Below are 9,805 nucleotides of genomic sequence, written 5' to 3' on the forward strand. Positions count from 1 at the left end.
GGAAGACGACTAAATGCATAGCTTTTAAGAAAAGTAAGTGTGCTCACTCTGTTCCTCTACCAGGCAGTGGCAAAAAACCTATTCATTTGCTTCTTCCAACTACATCTTTTGGTTTTATTTATTTTTTTATTAATTGATTTTAGAGAGAAAGGAAGGGAGAGAGAGAACCATGGATTTGTTGTTTCATCTATTTTTGTGTTCATTGGTTGCTTCTTGTATGTGCCCTGACCTGGGATCGAACCCACAACCTTGGTGTATTAGGACTATGCTCTAACCAACTGAGCTAACCAGCCAGGTCCAAACTTGATCTTTTAATCTATATTGAAAAGAACAGATTCTACTCTGAGGCTCTGCTCAAAGTGGAAATTTGTGAAGTCACCATTAGTGAATAAGAGAAAAGCAAATTACATCTGTACCAAGATGCTAATTTTTTACCTACCAAATTAGCAAAAACACAAAGAGTTTGTTTGACAAATGGTGTGGAAAAATTCTCAGTGTAATATATTGCTGATTAGGAGTATAATTTTTACAAAGTCTACATTGACAAATTTGGCGCTATTTATCAAAGTTACAAGTGTAAATACCTTTAACTTAGCAATCCCACTTCCAAAAATGTATCCTTTACTGTCTTTGAACACGTACAAAGTGATGTGTTTGTAGGGTCACTCAATATACTGTTGTTTTCAAAAGAGCAGGAGCAATCTAATTGTCTGTTACTCTGGTTAAACTTCAGTATATCCATAGAGTGGAAACCATGTAGCCGTTAAAAAAATAAAAGAACCCAAAATAGACAACACAATATTTAAGGAGAAAAACAAACTTGAAAGACTGATTCTATTCTACTTTAAGACTTACTCTAAAGCTACAGTCATCAACAGAGTGTGCTATTGGAGGAAGAATAAACAAATAGATCATTGCAATGGAATAGAGCGCCCAAAAATGGACCCACATAAATGGAATCAACTGATCTCCGACAAAGGAGCGAAGGCAATACCACGGAGCAAAAACAGTCTCTTCCACACATGGTGCTGGGCAACTGGACACCCACATGCAAAAAGATGAAGCTAGACACAGGCCTTATACCCTTCACAGAAATTTCACTCGAAGTGAATCACAGACCCTAATGTATAATGTGAAACTATAAAACTCCTAGAAATTAACACAGAAGCCAACCTAGATGACCTTGAGGATGGCGATGACTTTTCAGATACAACACCAAGGGCACTACCCATGAAAGGAAGGACTGATAAACTGGACTTCATTAAAATTTAAAACTGGTCATGGCCTGCATCACTTTGATGAGACCGTCGACAGATACAAGCAGTCCTGGGATGTGTCCACCCCCAACAGTGGCAAGAAGAACCTAGAGATGGAACACAAGGCCTTAACCAGCAAGAGTGTGCTGCTGCTGTCCAGGCTGAAGACAGAGGGCTCGGACCTGTGAGACAAAGTGAGCAAAATGAGGAAGCTGGGTGCCCAGGCCAAGGAGCTGGTGCTGTAGTCGGTGATGGAAGCTGAGCAGCTGGTGGCTAGCAAGCTCAAGAAAGACACCTACCTCGAGAACCAAAAGGTCATCTCAGGAAAGTGACAGGAGCTGGTCACGAAGACTGACTACATCCTAGGTGCTCTGTAGTCCCTGCCAGTTGTCCTCAGGATGGCCCGAGTGCCATATATTCAGAAGGAGGAATGGAGGGGTCAAGGACTAAGTGGTTGGGGGGGAGTGAACACTGAGGCCAGTGAATGCTGCCATCTGTATTTTTGCAAAAGGCGTTCAAGGAACAGAAGCCAGGCCTGTCTCAGGCAACACAAGAAGCTTGTTTTTGTCTGTAAAATGTTCCTTAAAAAAAAAATTAAATTCTATTAAAAACAAAATCTTTGTGTTTTGAACAAAGAAATTTTCAATATTTTGTTGCATTGGTTTTGTTCTGAAGCCTAGGATATTCTTTGAAGCCTGTAAGCCCCCTGTTTTATTCCTTCTAATTCCTGGTGTTTGGGTATTTTTCAAGTGTGTGTATTGTGTGTTTTTTTTTTATTTTTTAATATTTTATTTATTTATTTTTAGAGCTAGGGGAAGGGGGGCAGAAAGAGAGGGAGAGAAACATCAATTTGTTGCCCCTCGCACACCCCCTAGCTGGGGACCTGGCCCACAACCCAGGCATGTGCCCTGACTGGGAACCGATCAGCAACCTTTCAGTTCGCAGGCCAGCGCTCAATTCACTGAGCCACACCAGCCAGGGCTACAAATAAATAAATATTTTAAAAAACATATATGATAAAGGACTGCTGCTCAAAAATATACACAGAACTAAGATGTTTCCCATCACGCGTCATCAGGAAATGGAAATAAAATGAGATGCCACTACACACCTATTAGAATGGCCAAAATTTGGAACACTGACAACACAAAATGGGAAGCAACAGGAATTCTCATCCATTGCTGATGGGAACATAAAACGGTAAACACTTCGGAAGACAACTTGGCAGTTTCTTTCAAAACTAAACATACTCTTACCATACAACCCAGCAATTGCGCTACTTAATATTTACCAAAGAAGCTGAAAACTTAGGTTCACCCAAAACCCTGCACATGAATGCACATGAGCACAGGACTTTGAGGGCCATGAAAAATACCCTGTATGATATCATAAGGATGTGTAAATTTCATTATACATTTGTCCAATCCCATTAAATGTACAAAACCAAAACTGACACCTACTATAAACTATGGCTTTGGGTGGGTGATTAGGTGTCAGTATAGGTCTATCAATTGTAACAAATGGTAACTATCTAACCATTTCTAACAAATTGTAACTCTGGTGGGGGATATAGATAATGGGGGGCAATGCATGGGTAGGGGCAGGGAATACACAGGAAATCTCTGTGCTCTCCCCTCAATTTTGATGTGAACCTAAAACTGCTTCCTTTAAAAAGTTTTTCTTTAAAGAAGAATTAATAAGTTCTATATGTCGATATGAAATCATATACAAGATAAATTGTCACAAGAAAAAATACAGAATCATGTGACTGATATACTAGCATTTGTTTTTTAAAAGGAAGAAAAAACTCTATGTACTTCCTGATATATAATATCTTTTCAAAAAATGCATAAGGAGGGAATAACACTGTTGGACTCTAAGAGAAAGAACTGGTTGGCTGAGGGACAAAGGTGAGAGAGAGAATATTCACTAAGTGCCCTTTTAAGCATGAGACTATATGATCTCCTCAGCTATTTTTTTCTAACAAAAAATAACAGGAATAAGGACAATTCCGGGAGGAAAATAGATGTTTTTCTATTTATTTCATCTAATTTGAGATGAGAAGTTTTCAAGGATGTACTGAGAACAGGTCCCGACTTGAGTTTTTGCTTTTGACTGAAACTTGGACGTTAAGCAATAGATTTCACTTTTCTCTTTTGACAAGTGAAAAAGAAGTTGGTACACAGTTTGTATTTACTCTCTTCTGAGACTGTATTTTAATGACTTACCCAGTAAACAGAAAAATACTTTCAATTCAAAACCTATTTAAAACAAGAAAAGCTGTGGTTTAGAATGAAAACATTTGTGTACAAGTTTTGGGTTTTCTTTTTTTTCAATTTGAGGAGAAAAGATTCCTCTGACATTCCCATTCAGACACCGCCCAGGAGAATGAAAGCATAACCACATTACAGGGATTTCTCTCTAAGGGGGAAAAGAGAGTATGGGGGTGGGGGTGGGGTACTTTCTAGCCTCAATCTTATAAACTAACGCATTGCATCACATAGGTTTAGTAATTCAGGAGAGGATCTGATTCCTATTGGCCCACTGAGTTGGGCTGCAGCCAATAATTGATGCTTTATGAGAGGGGGAAAAAATATGGGAAAAAAAAAAGCTTTCACAGCCCTATTATCAAAACCCAGAATAGCTTAAAGAGCACTGCTTTAAAAAATTACTAAGTGTGAAAAAAATCACTAAATGTGATTTTTTTTGGGGGGTGAGACTTAAAAAGATAGTAAGAAAGAGAATTGCTTTTCTCTTATGTAAAATTTCTTCCCAGTATTCTATTTCTACCGCTTAGGAGCCAGGAAATGGTTATTTACTTATTATTGAAACGCAAGTATTCTTTTATTTTATTTTATTTATTAAGTTGAAGCTTCAAAATTGAAAAGACTCAAAAGCATACGCAATGACTAGTTTACCTCAGGTATCTGTCTCCCCACAACCAACATTGTTAGTTTCTTGTGCACCTTCCAGAGATGCTCTGTATGTATAAAGATACCCTCCCTTCCCTCTTTTATACAAACGGTTGTATGGAATCAATAGTCTTTAAATTGAAATGAAAATCAAAGGTCTTTACATAATCCTAACTTCTTACATGAACACCTCACTCTCTTCAATAAAGAAATTTCTGTTAAAAAAATAAATTTATTTTCAATAGCTCCCACATCTTTTAAAGTTAAGAAAGAGTTGTTTGGCAAAAAGAAGTAGGAGGTCTAGAGAACTAAATTCCATACCCTTACATAGCAAATGAACTCACTTCACTTCTGGTCCAGAACTCCGACCCCTGGAAAAACCACATCCGCCTTCACAGTTCCCACCAGGGGTAGTTTTGCAGCGGTTCCATTAGCACTCCACAGAGACTTATTCTGAAGTCCACGGGCCTTTTCAATTACATTGAAGAGCAGGAGAAAAGGCAAGTGGGAAACTGAATTCAAATGTTTGGTTCTTGTGGACTAGCAACAAGGAAGTGAAGGTAGATAAAGAGAAACCATGTTGCCTTAGATCAGTTAATCAGTAACTCAAATATGCTAACATTAAACTAGATTCTTCTGCCTTCCAAAGGCAATTTAAGAGGTAATTCATGGGCACCTGAGTGGCTGGACAGCTTCCTAAGTCCCTTGCTATCATTCAGAAGAGCAAACCACAGAAAGCAAACTCATGAAGAGGGAAACCCAGAGAGCCTTCCAGGATCCTGTGCAGTATCCGAATCCCCGGCTGGACTCCAGCATGCTTTTACGCTGGGGCGTGCTACTAAGAACACTAGGCCAGGCATCTGCTGGCCATGTCAAGGTTCAAGTCCCAGCTTGGCTGCGTGAGTGTGGACATTCCAGAGCCTCAGTTTCTTCCTGGGTAACCTAGCTCAAAAATACCGCAAATCTGACACCAGTTCAGCACAGTCGAATTTCAATTTCCCAACACCATAGCAGAGCAGTTTTAAGAGCTCCAAAACTCCAGCTTCTGGCATAAGTTTGGAAATTTTCATTCAGCAACTATCCAAGTTGATTCTGCTCTCAAATTTGAAAAACATTACAGGAAGACACCATCTGGTTCTATCCAGCACCAAGTCTCTCAATACTATTTTAAGAAAAATAAGTGAGCAAAGTTTATATAAGGTTAAACCAACGCCTAGTCTTGGGATGCCAGAAAACACATTAAAATCATGAGGGGTTCTCCTAGACCCACCGCATTTTGACAATTTATTAGTGAAGCGTGGGCTACTTTGATGTGGAAAAGCATTTGCAGAGGAGAACCTAAACACCACTCACTTCTAAACAAATGGCCAACATGGTTTATAAACAAAGTCTTGAATGCTTTTCTGGAACCAGGCCTGAATTTATAACCTCCCAACCTCCAAATAGGAAATGCAGCTTCTCCACTCACCACAAAGCTGGTCAGAAACACTCCTACCTGTCTGTACTTTGGATGGAATGGTGAACTTGAGAAGAAAATGACTCAATATTTTTTGTAAATTTAGTCTCGCTTCCCTGAGTGGCAACGTGATATAATGGACCATAAAGGCAGACAGACCTGGGTTCAAGTTCTTGATCTATTCCATTTGAGCAAGAAACTAACCTCACTGAGCCTCTTCAGTAACATGGGATAATAGTTTCTGCCTCTCTTGATTATGATGAGTTTTAAAGTGACATAAGGTAATGACTGGAATATATTCATGTTCGTTTCGTCCTTTTCCTCCAGAACCCCTTGTATAAGATATTTCCTGGACAGTAAATAACCAGAACTGTTCCCCCTTGTATTAAATCCTAAGCATGCCAGAACCCCTCAGGCCAAAATAGACACTATAAGACTTTTTGCATTTATGCATGTGCTCCATATACATTCTCCTGATATATACATGCTTATTACACATATACAATCAGAAGGTGTCCACTACCAATCCAGATGACCAGATGGAATTATGTAATATTGCTGATGTTTGACCATTTTACATCTACAACTGCAGCAATTTCACACCGTTGCAAATGCCAGTCTAGAGCAAGGGCTTCATATCTGCTCATCCCAGACTTCCGGGGATCGTTAGAAATCAAAAACTCAGTATTTTCCTCCCAGTTCTGCCATTTATCAGCTGTATGACTTTGAAAATCATGTAGCAACCTTGAGCCCTGGTTTCCTGATTTATATAACAAACATAGTATCTACCTGCCTATCTTTTTCTGTTCTGTAATTGTATGACAATAAAGAGGCACAGGCATGTAGTTGAGTACATCCAAAATGCAGAGTGGGTGAGAATGTTTTTAACTTTGCTATAAAAGTTTTCTTAGTTGTCCCTTCTGCGTCCATGCTGCCCTCTTGCTTTGAAGCGCAGAAGACAGAGACCTTGATGATAACAACATAAAGCTGTGTAAACCTCTTCACAGGGTTCTTAAAATGCACTTCTAATTTGGCACACCCTACCACAGCAGTACTGGATTTCTCCTTAAACAAAAGTGGTCACGGGTGTCAAAGAGATGTGAGTGAGTGTCCACTGAACTGTGTCTAAATGATTTTCCTTGTGAGGAAAGCCAGCCTTGAATGAGCCCCTGCCAGTGAGGAGAGAGAACATGCTTCCCAGGCAGTGGAGGCATTGTTCAGAGTAATGAGTTCTGCACCACTTGGTCCACAATTCACCGCTGAGTCTGATTTTCCTAGACAAAGAGCAATAACCAAATGGGGATGCTCTTCAGCAAGCTTCTCTGAGCGGATCACTGTTGACTCATGAGGTGGTGAAGGAAGATTACAGTCTTCCTAACCTTCTATGTCCTATGAATGACAAGTGGAAATGTCTGTCAACCTTGGTCAATGTTAGGCCAGGTGTGGCATGGCTATAATGATTTCTATAAAATTGAAACTCACTAAAAATGCCTACAAATTATTCCAGCTCAAAAATTAAAAGGTTTAAGTGCCCCATTGTACTCCTTTTATCTGTCATAATTTTACATCCCCCTCCCATTTTTTTTCAGAGATATAATAGTCATGATCCTTCAAGCATGCAGGCCAACACTATTCTTAGAAGGGAGCTGCAGGAGGTTTATTATGTCGTGAAACAGGGAGTCAGAACAAAGGACTACTGAATCACTCACCTTATCTTCATCTAAGAAACCCCAGAATTACAGGGTTTCTCTGTTCCTCTCAGACTCGAGAGCTGGACTTGTCCAGACTCTAGGTTTTAGGGCCCAGTCTGTACTACAAAAATGTAAGAAGATAGGTGTACACAATGTTTTTTACCATACATATTGATTCTTACCAAAAACACTCAAAATCATTGTTCAGGATTTTTTTCTAATCCAAGTTTAAGCATTTGTTTCTGAGTCAAGAAGTCTGATCGCTCAGCACTAAATAAACTGTTCTTCTTAAGGTGACCATAGGTAGTTATCTTTACCCAGAAAACCTGAAAAGCATTAGAATTATTTCAGAACTCACAGCTCTTAATTCACTAAGAGTGGGAATTTGGATTTATTTATCTTGCCTTATATGTAATTAGTTCTCAATAAACATTTGTTGACTAAATAAATAAAGTAGAAAACATGTAATTAAGAGTTTTCCCACTATAGTATGGCACCTTAACATGAAACACCTTTATAATATTCTATTTTTATAATCTATATCCTTATAATTATTTAGAAGACTGATATTAAAAAGAAATTTAACTGCTGTTGATAATGTGGGAAAATGTAACAAACAGAAGCAATGACTTCAGCAGCTCTTCTGAAGAATCTGGTGCCGCTATAAATCCCGGCTCTGCCCATCAACCCTCACTCCCTTTGTCTCCATCCCCACCGCCCCTCCCCACTGCCCTCCCCGCTCCCAGCACTCCCAGGATCATTATCCCATGATCCACTAAACTGCAGTTTATGTCCTGGAACCAGCAGAAACACATGTCACTGAGAATTAGGAAATTGGAGCCAGTTACAAGACACCAAAGAGGGTTACAAAGTAGCTGAACCTGAAAATTAGGAGTTTTTCTATTTTTTTAATTATGAGAAAAGGGGGGAAACTTAACAAAACATTTTTTAGCATTTGATCTAAATACACTGCATAATGTATAGGCATTTATAATGAGGGGGATGGGAGAAATAAGTAACATTATTTGCTAATCATCTGAAATTAACATTATGTTGACTTCATCTGCTGATGGTAGAAGGATATTGTCTGATAATTTCTATCCCTAACAAATTTGAAAGCAAATTATTTAAAAATAGGATACAGCAAGACAGTGCTCATATATTACTTCACCGAAGGCATTTTTATGCAACACTTTATCCTAGGAAGAGTAAGTCCATTTTACATTATTTTTAACCAATGTTTAATATAAGCAACGAGGTAGGTGCATCATGCTGCCATATGAAACCTAAGAAAATTGAGCAATGAGAAACTACAGCTCCTTCCACACACCCTTTGCCAAATGCTAACCTGCTTGTAAACAAATGGGATTTTTAAAAGTGGATGGAGCTGTCAAAACACAATTTTAAGAAAATGAAAATGACTCTTTTAACAGAAATCTTGACAAATCTAACCGGCTTGCTCAAGGCTTCTTGAAACATTCCCCGCAGAAAATGTATAAGATTAAACCCAGAAATGACCAAAAAGCCAGAGCAACTGGAAAAACAACCACCTCCCCTGAGATAGCCTTTGTTTCTTTTTAGTGGCATTTTACTTTGGTCCGTTTTGGAGCGAACCCCGTTCTCAGAAACTGGCCAGGGGACACAGGTGCTGCGGCTCGTCCGCGCGCCGCCTCCACCCTCAGGAACAGACCGGTGCCCTGAATTCTCAAGAGCAAGCACCTGAGCGACTTTTTTTTTTAATACCTAACCAGGAAGTAAATATATTTTATTCGGTTTCACTTTCATGGGCTAGAAAAGGGAGCGGGGGGGGGATCTCAATTACTGCCCCAATTAGCAATTTCTCATCATTTTCTTCCGCTAAGATCAAAACGATAAATGTCTGCATGCCGGAGGGGGCTGGTCTTATTTTTCAATTTAGTTGGTTACTGTTTTAGTGCTGAATTCCTAAGGTCAAAATGAGATCATAAACCGACTCCACGTTACGAACAACAAAGAACAAGTGCCGGGGAGGGGCGGCGAGGGCGGCACGGAGGACCCGCGGGGAGCAGGACCTCGGGGCGCGCGGGGTGGCGTCTCGCGCTCGCGGCCCCGTAGCCATGGGAACGCCGCGCAGGCGCAGAGCGCGGCCGCCGCGGGGCCCCGACCTCCCCGCGCGGTCCCGCGCCGCTCGGGCGCCCCTAGTTTATTCCGGGAAAAGGCAACGGAGTAAATCCTCCTCGCACCGGAGCACCCTGTCTCCTCCGGCAGGGTCCCGCCCGAGGTCGCCCGGCGCACGAAGAACCGTGCGACTCCCCAAGCGTAATGGACACCTCACTGCCTTTGCTGGGAAACACCAACCTGCTCTCACCGCGGCGTCCGGGGCTCAGAGACGGGTCCCCCGGACCGCGTGGGGGCGGGGGGCGATGCATCCAGAAAGTATGCTTTACCTTCCACCCGGCAAAACCCACCCACCACCACGAGAGACCCAAGAATTCAGTTCTGGGGTGGCTC

The 9,805-nt window shown here is 40.8% G+C and overlaps 1 protein-coding gene across 1 annotated transcript in view; it reads right to left on the reverse strand.

Annotated features, from left to right (window-relative positions):
* The window catches only part of PLCH1 (phospholipase C eta 1), a 171,845-nt gene extending 166,971 nt beyond the window's left edge, over positions 1-4,874 (reverse strand). The window contains exon 1 of the mRNA XM_045197138.3: positions 4,513-4,874. The gene's annotated coding sequence lies outside the window, so the exon portion shown is untranslated. The remainder of the gene's footprint in view (positions 1-4,512) is intronic.
* Between the last annotated feature and the right edge of the window lie 4,931 nt (positions 4,875-9,805).

Source organism: Desmodus rotundus, chromosome 2 (genome assembly GCF_022682495.2).
Source record: "Desmodus rotundus isolate HL8 chromosome 2, HLdesRot8A.1, whole genome shotgun sequence".
Classification (NCBI taxonomy): Eukaryota; Metazoa; Chordata; class Mammalia; order Chiroptera; family Phyllostomidae; genus Desmodus; species Desmodus rotundus.